Source organism: Gopherus flavomarginatus, chromosome 13 (assembly GCF_025201925.1).
Source record: "Gopherus flavomarginatus isolate rGopFla2 chromosome 13, rGopFla2.mat.asm, whole genome shotgun sequence".
Lineage (NCBI taxonomy): Eukaryota > Metazoa > Chordata > Testudines > Testudinidae > Gopherus > Gopherus flavomarginatus.
Window position 1 is genome coordinate 1,483,859 of NC_066629.1, and position 19,602 is coordinate 1,503,460.

General features: G+C 48.8%; 1 non-coding gene across 1 annotated transcript; it reads right to left on the reverse strand.

Moving 5' to 3' along the window:
- Nucleotides 1-1,438: 1,438 nt before the first annotated feature.
- TRNAC-ACA (transfer RNA cysteine (anticodon ACA)) lies at nt 1,439-1,510 on the reverse strand. The gene has a single exon. It is a non-coding gene; the product is annotated as a tRNA-Cys (tRNA).
- Between the last annotated feature and the right edge of the window lie 18,092 nt (nt 1,511-19,602).

Sequence of the window (19,602 nt, forward strand, 5' to 3'; positions counted from 1 at the left end):
TTGTGTTCGTTTACATAACATGAAAAATATGTTTTGGGCAATGCATGAAAACCTCATTGCATTGAACAGCCCACTTGATATAGTTAATGTACTACAGAATATTTAAAGAAGTTAAGAAAGATGTGCTTAGAAATTAACGTGTTGTGACATTTACACATGCACAAGACACAGAAGAAACTGAATTATCTGAGCCACTAAAATTTCCATTTTCTCACAGCATTTTAGTTCTCAATGTTGTTTAAATTTGCTTATTTTTTGGAGCTAGAAATGGAGAAAGAGCACATTGATGTCAGTGGAATTACCACAGCGAGGGATTAGTCTCATTATTTGCCACTAACAAAACCTTTGTTAACAGAGAGTTAACTTTGACTGTGAATATCTCTTACCTTCCAGAACACCGAGTTCAGTAAAACTCAAACTCTGGAAAAACAGGGAATACAGAGTGAGGGTACATGCCCAGATAACCTTAACTCTGACCTGAAGAAGAGAATTTGGGATAGCATATGAGAACAAAGAAAGGTTTGGGGACAAATTACATCTACTTCCCAAGAGTTTGTTTCTTCTGGAATTAATTGATCCTGGCCTCAACAATTGATCCTGGCCTGGTGTCTGGCCAAGCAATTTACTATTTACTATCTTTATCCCAGCATATTTAAAGGTAAAACTGCTTTACAAAAGCTCCTTTATTTTAGGTTATACAAACAGGTCACTTCCCCACCGATTTCAAGGAGATGGAATTTTCCTGACCCACAGGGAACTTAAAAGAACATGCTCAAGATCACACATTCCTTAGGAGAAAACGAAGGGGAAAACAAATAAAAACCACCAAACCGTTGCTGTTTCTACCCAAATGACCAATGAGATCAGTAACTTACAGAGACTCTGCTCCTGCTCAGGAACTAGAAGCACATGACCTCGAAACAGCTGCCATTTGAATGTATCTGAAAGTTACAAGGAAAATGATCTGTGTTAAAGGAAGGTTGCCATTTATTAGAGCCCCAGTTGATACCATGTGCACAAACAGAGGTGTGAATGTGTAACAGGGAGTTTGGTAAATCTTGGTTATTTTAGTTTTGTAACAGGCTCCTGTCCACCTCCAGTAGAGTTTTCAGTCCCAATGGAAACTTACTTACTAAATGTAATACAGACTAGTCCATTCCTCCCAAGCGGATGTGGTTCTTGTTCTTCTGCACATTGTAGCCCATGGAGGCCAGGGACCTGCAAATGTGTCTTCATGTGCCTTTGTTTAATTGATTAAAACAAATCTAGACACTTAGAGGATTGGAATTAATTTCAGCAGAAGGACATGTTTGCTAGGCTTTTATGCATTTGCACAGGAAAACATTGAGTGTGTCCATTCATTTCAGGGACCCTTATTTAGTGGAGCTCCTGAACATACTGGAAATGGAATTACTTTGACTGAAGGAACAGGTTTGTAAGGGGGCACTTGGAATTGAACCAAGGACCACTTGAACTGTAGTCAAACACTCTACCACTGAGCTATACCCCCATGACATTTCCATAGGCAAGTCAGTGATCTTAAGGATTTTGAAGGACAGCCTCTGCCTTAGCAAGCTTCTTTTCTATTCCCAGACCACAGGAAATGGGGTTTGATTAAACTTTAGATATACTTGTAGACACCACAGCTTGCACACACACCAGCATAGCTTCCCCCAGTGACATAGCTACCACCTCTCGGGGAGATGGGTTAACTACACTGACAGGACAGCTCTCTCCCCTCCACTTAGAGCATCTTCATTATTTATAAATAGGTGGGAAATAACCTCCTGAAGAGACAGCAACCAATTTAGCAAATATTGCTGTGTCTGCATTCAATATGGGGAACTGGTCATATTGGGCTGGATTAGTAGGAGCATTTCAAGCAGATCGAGGGAAGTGATTATTCCCCTCTATTCAGCACTGGTGAGGCCATATCTGGAGCATTGCGTCCAGTTTTCACCCCCCTTCTCCACACTACAGAAACAAATTGGAGAGAGTCTAGGGGAGGACAACAAAAATGATTCAGGGGCACAGGACTTACGCGGAGAGGCTGAGGGCAGGGCTGCCCAGAGACGGGGCAGGTGAGGCAATTTGCCCCAGGCCCTGCAGGGGCCCCCATGAGAATATAGTATTCTATAGTATTGCAACTTTTTTTTATGGAAGGGACCCTGAAATTGTTTTGCCCCAGATCCCCTGAATCCTCTGGCGGCCCTGCCCAGACCATGGTGCTGTCCCCCACTCCACCCCCTCCACTCATTCTCCTCCCTCTGATGCCCCACCTGTGCTCCACCCTCACTTCCATTTGGCCACTTCCCACCCCTGCTCTTCCTCTTTGGCTGAGGCCTGCTGGTCCACCTTTCGCTCGCTCCTCTCCTCCCCCAAGGCCTTCTCGTGCCTCTCCATCCCCTACCCCAAGGTCTTCCTGCTGCCATATCTCTCTGCCCCCTCTCCTAAGACCAGCCGTGCCCACTGCTCGTACCTCTCTGCCCCCTCCCCTGAGACCTGCCCTGCCCATCACTCACACCTCTCTGACCCTCCCCTGAGACATGCCCTGTCCACCCCTCACTTCTCTGACCTCTCCCCTGAGAACCGCCCTGCTCACTACCCATGCCTCTCTGCACCTTCCCCTGCCCTGCCCACCTCTCAAACCTCTCTGGCCCTCCCCTGAGACCCCCCCGCCCACCTCTTTCTTTGGTCATCTGTTGTTATTCTTTGAAACATCAAGGATGGAATAAAATGCTGAGTTTACTCCAGGGTGAGGAAAGAAAGGAGCCATCAACCACCTGGCAAAGCTCAGTGCCCCACAGAAAACCTGCCCTCTGCTGTTGCCATCACTGATGTACTAGGAATATCAGAGAAAAGGGACTGTCTGAATGACCAAGGCAGGAAATGGACAACAAGCTACAGCAACATCATTAACCACAAACACACTCTCCTCATGCTCCAGCCAGAAGGGAAACAAGCAAAAATTCTTGCTGTTCAGGCATGGACACACTTACACAATGGCACAGCAGTGTGTGTGTAGTGGAAGCTGGTCTGAGGAAACAACTGAAATTAATCAGTCAGAGAGAACAAAACTAGAATGTTGTGAGAGCCCCATATCAAGCAAGTAGTTGTGGCTGAGTGGTTACGATGATGGGCTAGAAGCCCCTTGGGGTCTCTCTGGGCAGGTTCAAATCCTGCCAACTATGGAGGAAGTTGTGGCTCTCCAGTTTCAATGCAGCTGGGTCTTGTCTTGCTCTCAAGCTGTGTCCATATGAAAGGGTAATGTGGCTTTAGTTACAGTGTTTTAATTGAACAGCAGTTGCATGTCCACCCTGTGTCATGAGAGCACATTTATGCTAGCATCTCTTGGATCACCACAGAGAGCAGTGCACTGTGGGTAGCTATCCAACTGTGCAACTGGCTGCAGGGTGCTTTGGGAAGGGTTTGCAATGCTTCACAGGTTGGTACTGCATCACATGATGCAGGTTTCTCTATCCCATTGTTCTATGGGCATCCTATTAGATTTTCAACTGCAGTGTGTGTGGTGGGGTAGAGAGGGGAGCGGGGGAAGACAGTGTGTGTTGGGGAAGAGTGAGTATGTTGGCATCAGTCTCCCTTCCCTCACTGGCTCGGCTCAGCACAGCAGTCTCTGTCACATGCACACACTGCTGCCTGCTTAGCTCTGTGTCAGGGGTGCGGGAACAGGTAGGTTAGAGGGCCATGGCCCCACCACTCTTTACTGGCCATTAGGACAAATGATGGAGGGGGGGAAAGGCTGCAGTCTTGGGGAAGAGGCGTTCTGTGGGTGTGGCCTCGTGGGGGAGAGGTGCTGTGAGTGGGGGCCCTTAGGGAAGGGGTGTCATGGCGGTGCCACAGTTCGGACAATGGTGCCCCCCCACCACTGTAAGGAAGCTTCTGCCGCCCCTGCTCTGTGTTTGCAGAACAGGAGAGAGTAGCATTCCACGGCAGTGATTTGCTCCCTGGGGCTCCAGCAGGGGGGCTCGGGCGGTGATTTAAAGGGCCCGGGGCTCCAGCTGCTGCAGGGAGCCCTGGGCCCTTTAAATCACCAGCCTGGAGAAGCCGGGCCAGGCTGGCACAGCATACCGGCTCTTGCCGGTACCCCATACCGGAACATACCGGCTTACTTTCACTTCCGGAAGGTCCCCATGTGGATCAAGAACTGCTTAAAAGACAGGAAACAAAGGGCAGGAATAAATGGTCAGTTTTCAGGATGGAAACAGGTAACTGGTGGTGTCTGTACTGGGACCAGGACAAATCAACATATTCATAAACCATCTGCTAAACAGCGAGGTGACAAAATTTGCAGATGATCCAAAACTACTGAGGATAGTTAAGTCCAAAGCAGACTGTGAGGAGTTCAAAAGAGATTTCACAAAACTGGATGAAAGGGCAACAAAATGGCAGAAGAAATTCAATGTTGATCAATGTAAAGTGATGCACACTGGAAAACATAATCCCAATGATACACAGAAAACAATGGGATGTAAAATAGCTGTTGCAACTCAAGTGGGAGATCTTGGAGTCACTGTGGATAGTTCTCTGCAAACATCCAGTCAGTGTGCAGCGGCAGTCAAAAAAAGCCAACAGAATATTGGGAATCATTAAGAAAGGGATAGATAATGAGAGAGAAAATCTTATTGCCACTACATAAATCCATGGTACGCCCACATCTTGAATATCATGTGCAGATTTGGTCGCCCCATCTTAAAAAAAGATGTATTGGAACTGGAAAAGGTTCAGAAAAGGGGTATGGAGTGTCTGCCATATGAGGAGAGAATAATAAGACTGGGACTTTTCAGCTTGGAAAAAAGTCACTGAGGGGGGATATGAAAGAGGGCTAGAAAATCATGACTGATGTGGAGAAAGTAAATAAGGAGTGTTACTTATTCCTTCTTATAACACAAGAACTAGGGGGTCACCAAATGAAATTAATAGGTAGCACGTTTAAAACAAACAAATGGAAGTATTTTTTCCACAACGCACAGTCAACCTGCGGAACTCCTTGCCAGAGGATGTTGTAAAGGCCAAGATCATAACAGGATTCAAAAAAAGAGCTAAATCAATTCATGGAGGATATGCTCTGAGCCACGACGGATAAGGATGGTGTCCCTAGTCTCTCTTTGCCAGGAGCTAGGAATAGGTGACAGGGGATGGATCACTTGATGATTACCTCTTCTGTTCATTCTCTCTGAAGCACCTGGCTTTGGCCACTATGGGAAGACAGGAAACTGGGCTAGATGGACCCAGTCTGACCCAGTATGGCTGTTCTTACGTCCTTATGCTCCTTTCATACAGATGTCTGGGAGTCTGCCTCACAATGTGTCCCTGAGGTCTCAGCCAAAATGCCTCAGACGGGCAAACACTCTGGGCTCCTGAAGCCTCTGCCTCCCACCTAGTGCCCTATGGCTCATCCCTGACCCTTGCTGCTGCACCTTGCTATAGAATGTGAAAGGAGCAGAGGCAGCACAGGAGCCTTCTGGGGACGCAGAGCTGAGGTTTTGGGAGAGACACATTGCCTGAGACATCAGAGCGCTGTACACCATGCAGCCACCCCCTCAATCAGGGGCCTCTTACAGCCCTGAGTCTGGGCTACCGCAATGCCTTCCCCAGACCAGGGTGCCCACAGATTATAGCCTGAAAATAGGCATGTGACACTAACTCCTGTTTTCCCTGACAGGGCCTCCCCTACACCAAGTGGCATCCCAGGCAAGAAGTGTCTTCAGTGCCCGCTCCCCAATACGTTACACTTTTCAACAGCTTATTTTTTATTGCATTTGTAGCTCATTTCATGATTTTGATGCACAATGTGGATGCATGATTCTCTCTCTCATATCAGATAATCAATTTGCAGGTTAGGATCTGTAAACCTGTATTTATTCATGCCATATATAAGCAAATAAAACAAATTCATTTCCTCTGAGCATAGAGAAACTTTTTCATTTTGACAGTAACTGAACTGTACTAACATCTAGAAATGGAACTGTCACCAGCACAGGGTGGGCCAGTATTAAATAGTGTTACAGGAGGAGACAGCGTTAGGATGTTAACCCTAGTGCTTTAGTTCAAAGGTCGCTTTTCTTGCCTTTGCCCTCATGAACAGAAGTGCAGCATTAGGGAGATCCAAAGATAGGCCAACGGGATTTTCAAGTGCTAAAATAGCAAGCGATGTCAGTCTCTCGTTGGCCAGCACTGATTGAAGATATGGTTTAATGAGCTGCAACTTCAAGGCGAGGGTGGCTCTGTCCACTGCCTTCCGTTGCAGTGCTGGGCACCAAGTCCCTGTTGGCCAATATGTGAAGCTGGGAGAAGACAGTGGGGTGGCAAATGGCGGCAGGACTTCTGCCACCAGGGTCTAGCTGCCCAACTTCCTCCTCATACCACTGGGCCTCTGTCGCCGTCAGGAAACCCAGGAACTAAGGCAGGAATAGGGCAAGGAAGTGAGTAAAGCCGAGCAAGGAAGGGAAAAGTAAATCTTGCCTTCATGGGCCACTCCCAATGATGTCCTTTTTCTGTGCCACAGCTGACAAAAACATACCAGACAGAAAAGCAGTAGGATAAAAAGAAACCTAGCAGCTGCTGAAGTAGTTCAGTTGGGTGCGTGCTAAACTAAAGGTCCCTGGTTCAATCCCAGGCCTTAGAATGCTCTTCTATCCCCCTGTGTGCAGGCTGGGGTGTTCTGAAAGTGCAGTAGGTCCTTTAACTGCCACAAGTCCCCCCTTTCAGGAAAAGACAGCATGGGCATCTGCACTGAGTTAGCCCACCTGACCTTTCATTCTTCTCTTGTTCTTCATCAGCAAGGGGAAGAAAAGCAGCTCTTTCTTAAGCTGGAGTCACAAGGGCGACATAAGGATGACTTTATGAGCCCCGGCTCCAGTCCTCTGCTCTGCCAGCTGACGTATTGGAGGGCTGCCACCACTGTCTCTAGGTTTGCCCATCGTTGTGTGCCACGGCGAACACCAGCCAAGCGGATGGAGTTTCTGTAGTGTAGCGGTTATCTTATTTGCCTAACACACAAAAGGGCCCTGCATCAAAACCCAGCAGAAACATGTTGGCTTCCTTTTCCCAGATCCCCCCTGCTGTCCAGGAAGGTACTCCTCCTTCTGCTACTGGCCTGTCCCTGGGATAACTCCAACCCCCGCATGACAGAGGGTGCTGACATCAGTGGAGAAAGCACCCTGGCGTCAGTCTGGAGTACTTAGAGCAGTGCGGCGTGTCACCTTTTGGAGGTTTGTGGCTTGGCCTCCTCTGCCCTTGGAGGTTGGCCTATAGAGGCTGTCACTTCCTGCTGGCTTCCTTTGCATGACTTGCCAAAGGAGGATGTAAGACAGGAATGGGGCAATAGAGGAAAGTCGATCTGAGGAAGGCAGGGCAGAAGCTGTGCAGCTAAGTGGGGTTAGGAGCACACCACCATTTGTTCTGCCACAGCCTGGGGAGGTGGAGTTGGCTGCTGGGAGACAGAATCCCTGTGCCTGCCTCTTGGCATCCCAGGGATGGCTACTTGCATCCCAGAAGAAGAAGGATGGTTCTGGGTGAAAGGAAAACAAGCAAAGCTGAGTCCAGTGGAGAATGGCCATTCCTTTATGGCCAACCTGGGGGCGTGATTGATAGCTTTAGAGGTTGGGGCTGGGCTGGCTGTGAGCAACTGGGATCCAGGAAGCCCCCATCTGCCCTTCTGAGGACCGAACCCGTGGAGGTGCGGTTGGCTTCTGGGAGATAGACCCCGTTGCGTGCCTCTTAGCATCCCAGAGAAAGCTACTTGTAGCCCAGGAGAAGTGGGGTTCTGGGGGGAAGGAGAAGAAGCAATGGTGAGGCTGAGTGGGCTCCTTTCTGGTTGAGATGGTGGGCTGTGGGGGGTCTGGAAGTTGCCTGTAAGCCATAAGTAGACTTGGTGCAGTGAAAACCGCTGCTCCATTCTGGCCGACCTGGCGGCACAATGGACGACTTGGGAGTAGGGGCAGGGGACTGGCTGTGAGCAAATGGGATCCAGGAATCCCCAGTCTGCCAATCCAGGGGCCCAGTCTTCTTTTCTCCTGCCATAGGGAGCCCAGTCTTAAGCCTGCCCAGCATGTGCTTCAGCTCGAGCATTAAGCCTTCCTGTGTGCATAATCTAACTACTGTCTAGTGCAATAAGGTGTAAAGTTTAGATTGTGAATTTTTCTTTGGTAACTTACTTTGATCTTTTATGTCTACCACTTATAATCCTTAAAAATCCATCTTTCTGTAGTTAATAACTCTGTTTGATGCTGTACTTAAAACTAGTGTATTTTGCTTGAGAAAATTTGCTTGGGAAATCTCAGCTCCATTACAAGGCTGGTTCATGTACTATTCACAGTGAGGGAGGGGTGGACTCTGCGCAATAAACTCACACCGATCAGGCTTCTGATTAAGGCAAGATGGAATGATCCAGGGGTGCCAGGCTGCAGAGCTGGGGGGAATTGGCGGGAGGCTCTCTAGCATTAGTTTTAGGAATGGCTGGGAGAAGCATTCATGTCACTCAGCTGGATGTGCCTCTACCTGTGGATGTCTGTGTAAGTGCAATATGTGCCAGAGATTCGCAGCCTGTCACAGCATCACAGTGTGAGAGGGAATCCAGGTGGTGGGACACAGGGCCCAGGTTGCATTCCCTAGATCCCATCACAGACCTTCAACAGCCACAGCAGATGTTTACTGAGACAGAGAGAGAGATGCCAAATAGTGATCTCCAGGGCCTGCAGACATCAAACGATGAGGAATTCTCCACACAGAGAGGACCCTGCTAGTGGAAAATGCCTTTGGAAAAGCCCCTTCTGTCACCAGTTGTGGTCGTACAGTGCTCTGCGCTGTGGCCTCAAGAGCCATGGATGCAAGTTGAGTTACGATGACCTTTTTCTTGTCTCCATGTTTCTTAGGTGCCTCCTTCCGACACTTGTCAGAAGAAAGGACCGGTTTCTTTTGGAAGCATTTGCACTGCAAGGCAAAGGCAGTCTTCTCTGCTTCCTCAAAAGATTGACCAAAAGGTGGGAAGAGCAGACATATTTGGCAAGGCACCACTGGGTGCTGCATCTCTAACCTCCACTTTACCTGGCAGGTGCCTTGGCCAGCTTAGCCACGGTGCCGCTCTCTGGGACTTTTCTCCCAGCTGCTGCATTTCTCCTCAGTGACAATCAAAAGGAAAGTGACATGGCCTGTGTGTGTGGACATCCCCAGCGAATCCCAAGGACGTGTGGCACAGGCTCTCGTGTTGCAGCATTTGCAGTTGAAGCAAACGCCATGCCAATGCCAGTCACAGCAGCCTTTTCATCAGCTCCAGGCTTGTGATTTTATTCTTTCCAATGCTTCTCTCCAAAGAAGCCTTTTCCTTAGCAAGCAATTACTTGGATATCAAGGGAGGTCTCTTCTGTTTCCTAGAAAGACACAGGAAAATGTCAGCAGAGAAGACAAAAGCCATACAACAAGGCACCACTGGGAGTTGCACCCAGGACCTCCTCTTTACTAGGCAGGTGCTTTAGCCAGCTAAGCCATGGTGCCAGCCTCAAGAAAGCATTTACAACTGTTCCATTTGATGGTCAAGGACAACACCTGCAAATTCCAAAGTACAGACCTTCCCCATTTCCCTCAAGGCTTGCAGACCTTGCGGTGTCTGGCTCTCCGTGCACAGAAAGCCACAGCTGAGTTGACAGAGAGCTTCTAACATGTGCTTCTCCCACCAGCCACTGTGATCATATAGTGGTTAGTGATCTGTGTTTCAGTCGCAGCAACCTCAGCTCAGTTCTGAGTCATGGTAACTTTTCCTTCAGCTGTAGACTTCTCATTTGCCACTTTCCAAGTGGGGTGGGGTGGCTGCCCCAAACAAGCAGGAAAAAAATTAAGGCAACCTTGCAGAGGCGGCACAGAACCCAGCCAGTCAGGAAAGGGCTTATTGGGAGAGCCAATCAGGAGAAGGCTTGCTGAAGCAGCCCATATATAAAGGGCTGCTCAGCACAGCAAGAGTCAATTACTCCTTGGAGTTTGAGGAGGGAGGATTGGCTGCCCTGAAGAAAGAAGGTGGGGGTGGGGGTGGGGGTGGGTACCATGATCAGAGTACTGCTGGGTGGGTAAGGGGAGCATGAGTGACCTCCTGGCTGACTACTGCCAGACTGAGGCCCTGATACAAAGGCGGAGGAAGGTGCTAGATCTGTAGGGAAGTGGTCCAGGAGAACAGATGGCAGGGGTTGGAGGTGCACCCCTTTTGCCTCAGCCACCAGTGACATAAGTGGCTACATCCTGGACTGCAGCTGGCCACTGAAGCAAGTGTCTGGGTAGAGGACAGCTGCCCCCTGGAAGGGGGGAGAGACTGAGTGGGGCACAGTCAGAGAGCTGTGTCCATAAGAGGACACTGAAGTCTTCAGAGCGACATGGGTCCTAATGATAGAACAGATGGCAGCCAGATGCCATTGGATGAAGGGCACACCGGGGGATCAGAGCTAATTGCCAGGATGGCCAACAGGAGGCACTGCAGTGGTGAGACAGGCCCCATGGCACCAAGACTCAGCCGCAAGAAAGGCTCTCTCTGTCTTGAACCCCCACTTAGAAGGATTCTGCTGACAGGTCTTTTCTTTTTATGAAAAGAAATACAAAAAAGGAGCCAACAAAGACATTAGGTTCAGCAACGAAGAACTGTCAAGCCAAGCCAAGATTTCCTGGTTACTAGGAAGGCTCTTCAGCCAGCTCTTCCCAAAGACCACTGTCCAGAGGCCTTTTAACAGTCACTGCAGATCTTCATCACAAAAGAGACAAAGAGATGCCAAAACAGAGTTCTCCACTGCCTGCAGCCATTAAGCTACCAGGAGTTCTGTGCACAGAGAGGCCCCTGCTGCTGGAAAAAGGCCTTGGGAGAGACTCTTCTGACACCAGCTGTGGTCATATAGCGTTTAGCACTCTGTGTTGAGGCTTCAGCATCCACAGATCAAGTTCAGTTGGGGGATGTTTTTCTTGTCTCCACATTCATCTAGTGGCTCCTTTCAACACTTGTCACCAAAAAGACCTATTTCTTTTGCAAGCAATGTATGGCTAGGCAAAGGCAGTCTTCTCCATTTCCTCAAAAGATCACTAAGCTGTGGGGAGAGGAGACACATTCAGCCAGGCATCACTGGGTGCTGGAGGCTGAATCTCCTCTCTCTTCAGCAGGTGTCTGTGAAGGACATAAATCTACACTGTGTAGAGGTCAATAAAGGAGTTTATTACACACAGCGCTGGCAGAGAGTCACCTTGCTTATTAGGCTCAGAGACACCGAGATAAGATAGCACATTAGCCAGTGGTTAACAGGTTACATAATGTCTCCGCCCATGGTCTCAAGTTAGCAGGTTAACATTTAATTAATACTTTGGTAAAATATTAGTATAAAATATCTATGTTGAATTCTGATTTGAGGTCCATAGGAATGGAGCAACTCTTTTGATGGTCCAACGGGTACATTCGTAGGGGTTAAAGCAAAGAAACAGTGAAAGTATATGTCAATAAATATTGTTTTCTGTATGTCTAAAGGCAAGACATCGGTCCCTTGGAAGGGAGGTGGAAGGATGCCATATCTTATACTGACATGTGCCAACTTTTCATAAATTCAAGGTTGGATCTGTGGGAAGAACCTCTCCCTACAGAAGAATCAAACATAATAGGAACAAGGATTCTTTGTGTCTTATTCAGAGTTGCAGATTGAACAATAATTTAGTTCTTAGCTCCAACACATAGCATTTGCTGACCAGGCCTATCTTAGCAAGCAAGGCTCTCTCTTTACCCCAGCTTTCTCTTAGCTGATTACTATTTGCTAGGTCTCTGGTCCCTTGAGAATGCTCTGGACTTTGGGTCTGGGAAAGAGCTGGCACAAACCATAGACCAGGTTGTTATATAAAATGAACATGGATGTGAACTCTTCACATCCAGTAATGGCAAAGTTCTTGGCTTAGGCTTGTAGCAGTGATGGAATAAATTGCAGGTTGAAATCAAGTCTCTGAAGTCCATCCACAGGTGGGATGGGTCATTCTGTCCTTTGTAGAGAGCTTCAGTTTGTAGCAAAGTCCCTCCAGAGCTATGAAGCAGGATTGAAGACAAGATGGAGACGAGGCATCAGCCTTTTATAGTCTCCTGCCATGTGGTCTTTGCTTTCTTTGTCCCAAGGACACTCTATCCAGCACGTGGCATAGAAAAACCTGAGTTCTGTCCATAGGCAGGTCACTGCATACCTTGCTGAGTCACAAGGCGTATCTACCTTCTCTCAGAGGGTCAGTTGTATAACTCATGGTCCTTAATGAGCCATCAAGCAGGCTAGCCAGAACTGACACCAACTTGTCTGGCTGGGGTGTTCCCGGGAAACATAGCACAAGTTTGAAATACAGGTAGCATATAGCCAATATTCATAACCTCAACTACAAAAATGATACACATCTAGAGATAGCATCATTATAATCAGCCAATCAGAACCTCTCCGTACATCCCTTACACAACAACCTTTCTACAATATTGGCTGCAAATATATGAGTGGTTGCAACAGTGATCTATAGTTACAGATTATGTCAATAACATCACAGGAGGTGACACGACATCAGCGAGACTGATACTGGAATACCGCCTCCAGTTTTGGTGTCCTCATTTGAAAAAGATGTTGTGAAATTGGAGCTGGGGCAGCAAGGAGCCTCCAAATGTTCTGAGGGCTGGAGAAGAATGCCTTCTAGTGAGCTACTGAAAGAGCTCAACCTGTTTAACTTATCAGAAGAAGATTGAAAGGAGACTTCATTAAAGTCTTAAAGTGCCTTAATGGAGAGAAAATACTGGGCATTAAAGGGCTCTTTAATCAAGCAGAAAAAGGCATAACAAGATCCAGTGGCTGGAACGCGAAAAGAGAAATTCATATTACAACTAAGGCACAAACAGTCAACAGCGAGGATGATTTACCACAGGAACAACCTACCAAGGAAAGTGGCTGATTCACCATCTCCTGATGTCATTTAATGAAGACTAGATGCCTTTCTGGAATGTGTTTGCCCCAATTGTAGCTATTGTGTCATACAGGAGGCCAGTGATATGCAGGAGGTCAGATTAGATGCTCTAATGGTCTCTTCTGGCCATAAAGTCAACTAATTTCTGAAAAACTGACTGTAGTATTGGGAGCAGCATCTGATGTTTTACTGTCTAGCCGGCTTGCCCCCTAGAACCAATGCTCCTTGAGTGGGGTGATCCACAGGGAGTAGCTCAAACCTCCAAAGTGCCTGGCTAGGTGCAGGACATTAGCACAGCAAGGGAGGGGTGTGGCAGTGACATCACAAAGGCCTTTTGCAGGACCTCAGACTACTGGTCAAAGGTGGTGGAGAGATGCTGACATCAGCCAGGCAGGAGAGAGGCCAGGGAAACCTCAGAGACCCCTGTGGCTTTGCTTCAGCAAGTCTCCTTCTTGAGGTCTCTCTTTGAGGACTGAGAGAGTATTCGAGTTCACGTACGTGAGCGCCAGGAGGAACCTCTTTCAAGTTTTCTCCTTCCCTTTTAGTGATTTTACTAGAAAACAGCTGTCCTTGTTTGGAAGGTAAGAGCTTCCTCGAGGTTTGAAACCTGTTCAGTCTGAGCCATCTGGTGACAGTTGAATTCTAGGCATGGAAAACACGAGCTTAAGGAGGCAGAATTTTATTCCACACCTGGGATTTTATCCCTAAGAATCACTGGGGACTTAGGGTTTGTCATTTTGGTTTCACCTTTTCCTCCCTCCCTCCCTCCTTTCTCTTTGTCTCTTGCGTCTTTTGTCCTTTCACCTGTTCCCCTCCCAACATCAGGAGCGGGGTGTGTGTGTGTATGTGTTGCGGGGGAATGCTCTGCAACTTCCACTCTGGGAGGTCCACTCAAAAATGTGGGGCTGAAATAATGCTCAGGCAGTAATCCCCACTGGTGATCTGGGCCATCCTTTGGGCTCTGTGGTGAGAACCCTCAGCCTCCTGTCCTCAGTCTCTACACTGATTGGCTGAGCAGGGGGTTATTGACAGGGAGGAGACTCAGGTCCTTGTTGTTCTATTTTAAGCCTAAGTAAATAAGTCAGAACAACTTCTATGTTTGATGAATTTTGCTGCTTCTCTGCATTAATAGTCTCTGAGCAGTTCATGATTCTCTCTAACATTGCAGTTCCCCTAAAATACTTGCTGAATAATTACTGTGCACTGTTGCTGGTCTGGAGCTCATCTGAGAGCATTTTATTCAGGTCATTCAATGTATGAAATTTAAGATCTGATGGTTAGTTTGAAAATCGGGACTCTTGGGTCCTATTCTCAACCCTGCCACTGGCTGCCTGTGTGACCTAAGACAAGTCAATTCTCCTTTCTCAGCCTTAGCTTCTCCCTCTTTCAAGTAGGGATAATAATGATCCGCTCCTACCTACCTCAACACACACACTCTCTCTCCCCACACACAAACAGTCTCCATACTGATGTTGAAAAGCAGCTGGCAATCTAGTAGGATGCCCATGGAACAATGGGATAGAGAAACTTGCATCACTGAAAGTACAGCCATGAAGACACCACACACCAGCCTTTCCTAGCTGGCAAGAATCAAACCTCCACAGAATGACCCCTATAGTGTCATAGCCCAGCTCCCTAAGCGCTCAGCTACAACCACTTAACACAGGGGCCCTTCTACACTCTAGTTCTGTTCCCACTCAAGGGTCATTTCCAACTGTTTGCTCAGACCAGCTTCCCCAGCACACTCACTGCTGTGCAGTTCTGTTCGTGTGGCCCTGGCTGAACAGCAAGAATTCCTGCCCATTTCCCTACTGGCTGGAGCATGGTTAGAATGTGTTTGTGGTTAATGATGTTGCTGGAGATTGTTCATTCTCTGCCTTGAGAATTCAGACAGTCCCTTTTCCAACATATTTCCAGCACATCAGTCCCTGGCTGGGTCTCCTGGGCAGTGGAAAACATCCCTTGTTTGGTGCTGCCAAGGGGAACGTGCTGAGCTGAGACGTCCCTTGGCTTGGATCAAAGGGGGATGTTGGATGGAATTTATCACACAACCCTCCCTGCTCCCCAGAGCCCACGGGGAGAATCTAGAGAAGGGGGAGTCATTCCTCCCTTGCGTTCCCAGAAGAGCTGCTAGGACTCCTTCCTGCCAGCTACTCACCCCTGGATTCATCCTCAGCTCCTGGGATCTTTCTGCTCGAAAGGCTCCAGAGGCCTGGGGTGGGGAGGGCATCACTGCACAGTCTGAAACACAAGGGAGGTTTCTGGAATTGAAGGAAGGAGGAGAAAATGGAGAGGAAAGAAACAGAGAGAAAACACCTCATCTCTCTCCCCTCCCACTCTCATCAAGAAATGTTATCAAGGACCAGCAATAGGGGAAATGGTGCCCTGGGCAAAACTTGTACTTTGGCACTTCCCCACTGCCCCTGGACGATCCTCTTCCCCCTAGCTCATGCACTCCCAACCCTTGCGCTTCCTTCACCCCTAACTCCTGCCCCTTCCTGTGTCCCCTTTGCCCTTAACTGCCACACTCCCCTCCTGTGCCACCAGCCACTGCCCCTCTCCTGCACCCCGTTCACCCCTAACGCCTGCACCCCCTCCTGCACCCACGTGGGGACAGTGACCTGTGTGAATGGATCAGCTGGCCTTGCTGCTCACTCCTCCCTGGAACACTGCTCCTCTGGGCACCCCTAGGGGCTGTGGGGGCGAGAAGCAACATCATCTTAGCTCCCTGCAATCCAGGTCACTTTCCTCAGCCAGGCTGCATAAGGGAAGGGCAGAGAGCAGCAGCTTCTGATGCTCCCCTGACAGCACGGCCCAGGTGGGGAAAGTGACCAGGACGCATGGAGCACATAGTGTGGCTCCTCGCTCCCCAACCCTCTATCGGGCCATGGAGGACCACTGGGGCAGGGGAGAGCAGTGAGCACCTTTGCACTGCCACATGGTGCTCTTTGACCCCCTGGAGCCCTGGGCAGCTTCAGGGGGGCCCCCACCCCTAAGGCCAGCCAAGCTCCCCAGCACCAACATCAGAGAACACAGGGAGACTGGCCACACACTGAGCAGTGGTAGCCTGGGCAGCATAGAATGGAGACTCGAGGGGGCTCATCCTCCCCAAACCTTGCATCGTCAAGGAGACAGTGGGGCCCATGACTAGGGGCCCTGGAGAAATTAGGTCCCTCTGGAAAAGTCTCCCCCATGTCAGCCCCAAGGCTCTGGTCTCGGGGCCACAGCGGGGCAGGAGTAAAGGAGTGACAGGGTGGGGCTAGTGGGGGAAGGGGTGGAACAGAGGTGACAGTGGATGGGGCCATGGGTGGAATGGGGCAGAGCCACAGACAGAAGTGGGGGAGGCACGGTTCCAGTGCTGGGGGCCCCGCACTTCTCCCTTTCCCTGGGCTTTGGCATCACTAGCCCCTGCTTAGCGAGTAGGGTTCGGTGGTCCCCAAAATGTGGGGCATGACTCCTAGGCGGACACAGAGGAAGATTCATAGGGGCATGTCAAGGGCTGAGCCAGTCCCCATGGAGAGAGCACCACTCAGTCCCATTCTGTCCCAGCTCTTTTCCAACCCCACCCTCAGCCTGGGCCCCTGACTCCCAGCCCGGCCTCGACCCCCTTACCCCTGTCTGCACCCCTCTCTTCAGCATGCAACAGCCGCACTCCCAGCCCTGGTTTTCAACTGTGGCTTCTCAGTGGCCATAGCCATGGATAAAAGGACACAGTGTGAAATGTTTGGGGACCACTGGTTTAGGGTGAGATTCTCAATCACTTCTATGCAGTCCAATAAAAGCTATTCCTCACCCACCTACCCCTCCATCAGGAACCACTAGGTATGTTCTGCTGCCCTTCACTCATGCAGGAAGGAAAATAACATTTCATACCACTCAGTGCTACAGTGATTTGTAATCCACCACCAGCCAAAACTGGTCATTTTGGGAAAGCAGTCCCCTCATGCTGCATACCCAGGCAGAGTAGGTGTGTCTATGCCAACATGGTCTGTTCCTGAAGTCTTTCCCCCAGCTCCTCACTAGATGGGAGGGGTGAGCTCATTCAGCCCCTGCTTCCGCTTAGTATTTTAAAACACCTTAGTGTCCCTAGCTCTGCTGGCCTTAGATTTCTCCTCCTGTCCCTTTCCTAACGGTTCAGTGGTTAAGGTGATGGACTGCTAAGCCACTGTGTTCTGCACACATGGGTTTGAATCCCATCCTTTGTTCCATGCATTTAGTCTTCACCCCTCCTTTATAGACAACCATCTCCCCCTTTGGTACAATGACAGATCAAACAATGTTGATTCCTGCAAACAAAAACCTTCTCAGAAACCCCCTTGCTTTAAAGAAAATGTCTAAATCTCTGATGTCTAAAAAAAAATGTCTCTAGCCCTGTATGTCTTAGTTTTTATCTCAAAAGGTAACAGCCTCATAATCTCCCCCAAACACCCTGGGACCTCCCAAAATTATTAAAATACCCTAGTTCTCAGCAAGGCTATGACAGTGACCCACAGCTAGAGTGTCTAGGCCAAGCTGTTCTGAAGGAGGCAACTCAAACATTTTCTCCCTGCTTCCCTTGACAAGATCTGACTGGAAAAACAAAATTCTCCAAACTGAAAAGTTTCTGCTGAAAAACCCATACTAGCTATTTGGGGACTTTGGTTTGAATGTATTATTATTATTATCTTCTGATTTATGAATCAGTTTTGTCATCCAGGTGTGTTTCCAGCTGTTGAGTTGTGGGGAAGAGATGCCAAGTCATGCTGTCTCTACCCCTCTTTCATACTTTCTTCCAACTTTCTAGAAAGCTCCTTTGCTATGATGTGAGTTAAGCAGTGTCCATTCTTGCTGTGTTATCTCAGCCAAGTCTGCATTGTACACGGTTCCTGGGATAGTTCTCGGGAGTGTAGCTACCTTTAATGGGCCAGCAGTGAGTCTGACTCCTCCATTTTTGCACCTGAAAGGCTGGTGGTGGGCATTTCCCAACCTCATAACATATTTCTGTAATGCACACAGAGCAAACTTCATAACTTCCAAAGCCAAGGTGAGCAGATAGAATGCAAGAAGACATTCATGTTCAACAGATGAACAGTTCAAGAGTTTTAAAATGATACCACACCAGGCAGACTTTGTTCAAAACGTATCATCACTATATGAGAGTGGTGAATATGGGGCTTCCAGGGTGCTGCTTTGAGCACAATGTGTCATACCTGGGTTTACATTGCAATGGGAACGTACCCTTCGAGTCCATCTCTCCTGGGATAAGATGGCAGCATGGCTGGCCTGGATCATCTGACTTGGGCTCATGGAACTAAAGCTGAGAGGCTAAAAACTGTGGTGCAGATATTTGTGTTCACACCAAAGCCTGGGTTCAGAAACCCTCACCCCTCGTGTGGTCTCAGAGGTTGGGCTCAAGTCCATACGTCTGCACTGTAATTTTATAGTCTTGCAATCCAAGTCCCATAACCCTGAGTCAGCTGACCTGGGCTTTGAGACAGGTGCCCTGGGTGTTTTAATCACAGAGTAGACATAACATTAGGGTAGGTCTACAGTGCAATGAAACACCCAGGGCAGGCTTGTGTCAGATTAATCAGGGTCACGTGGCTTGGGCTGTAAAGTTGCAATGTACGTGTCTTGGCTCAGGCTCTGCACTCTGCTCTAGGAGCCCAGAAGGCTGGGAGGGAGTTTAGCAAGTGGAACTGTTAAAACCGCAGAGAAGTCTTACCCTGGACCCACGGCAGTTCTCCATTGGTCTGTCTGCTTTTGGGGCAGGGATAAAAACTCCCAGTGGTGCCCTGTTGAGTGGCTTTTGGGGCACCTGCTCTTGGCTGCTGTCAGAAGGACCTTTGGTCTAGCCCAGTGTGGGTTTTCTTATGGTTCAAATTACACGCATAGGCACTGATAACAGAGTTACTGAACGTTTGGGAGTTGGAAGCTGGTAGATCAGTGGTCCAGTCCCCTCCTGGATGACCCCCTCCCTCTGGGACAGGGGCAGTTCTGAGCTCTCACACCAAATGCTCATTGTGGCTGCCAGAATCTGTGGGCAGCTCACCTAGTTTATGCCGAGGGTTGAGTCCTGCTTTGTGCCCAGTGTCTGAGAATGAAAATCCTAAACCACTCTATGAAATAATGAATACAGGAGAATGTGCTATTGTCCCTGCCCCAAAGCAGACAGACCAATGGAGAAATGCCATTGAGTCCAAGGTAATACTTCATTGAGGTTTTACCTTTTTCACTTGCTAAACTCCCTCTCAACTTTGAGGGGGCCCAGAGCCCAGTATTGAGCCTGAGCTGAGACATCTACACTGCAAATTTACCACCCTACGGCCAAAGCCTCGGTAGCCTGAGCTGGCATTGGCCAGCCCTGGGTGTTTCACTGCAGTGTGGACATAGCATAGCATTATGTCTACACTGTCATAAACACACCCAAGTCACTATTCTCAAACCCTGGGTCAGCTGATTTAGGCTTGTGGGGCTTGTGCTTCAGGATTATAAAATTACAATGTAGACATTTGGGCTTTAGCCCAGCCTCCGAGACCCCACAAGGGCTGAGGGTCTCCGAGCCTGGGCTCCAGTCTGAGCCTAAATGTCTACACTGCAGTTTTTAGCCTCACAACCTGAACCCCAGGAGTCCAAGTCAGATGATCCAGGCCAGCCGGGCCACAC